Genomic DNA, 437 nt, shown 5'->3' with positions numbered 1-437 from the left:
AATAGAATAGAATAGAATAGAGTAAAATAGGACCAGTACCTGGGTGAGGTCTGGCTCCTCCTCCCATTGAGCCTCCATATCCTGTTAAGTTGAACAAAAGCAGTTAAAATGTAGACCTCCATTTCAGTCATGTAACTACTCATGACTAAGACTTACCTTTATTTTTATTTCCATAACCGTTCAGATAGCTACCAAAGGCTTAAAAAAAGGGAACACATTAAATGGTTAAATCAGGAGTTTTCTTATCACCGTGACACAAAGCTCTGAAGTTAACAACCGACAGAGGCAGATGTGTGACTTTAAATGAATTTCTAACCTAAAGAATAACGTACAGAGTTAATAAAAACAAAATAATAATTGGTTTGTTTAGTTTTGGAAATGAATTTACCTGGATTCACTGGCTTGGGGTTTCCACCCTGGGTGTATCCATATCCTTT

At 36.4% G+C, this 437-nt stretch overlaps 1 long non-coding RNA gene across 1 annotated transcript; it reads right to left on the bottom strand.

Moving 5' to 3' along the window:
- Positions 1 to 37: 37 nt before the first annotated feature.
- Positions 38 to 437, bottom strand: LOC103399761 (uncharacterized). Its single transcript, XR_523704.3, has 3 exons — positions 389 to 437; positions 157 to 198; positions 38 to 81 (listed from the first exon to the last, which is right to left on the bottom strand). It is a non-coding gene; the product is annotated as an uncharacterized LOC103399761 (long non-coding RNA).

The sequence above is a fragment of the Cynoglossus semilaevis genome, unplaced genomic scaffold (assembly GCF_000523025.1).
Source record: "Cynoglossus semilaevis isolate Cse_v1.0 unplaced genomic scaffold, Cse_v1.0 C18739279, whole genome shotgun sequence".
NCBI lineage: Eukaryota > Metazoa > Chordata > Actinopteri > Pleuronectiformes > Cynoglossidae > Cynoglossus > Cynoglossus semilaevis.
This window is presented reverse-complemented; position numbering and strand designations above follow the sequence as displayed.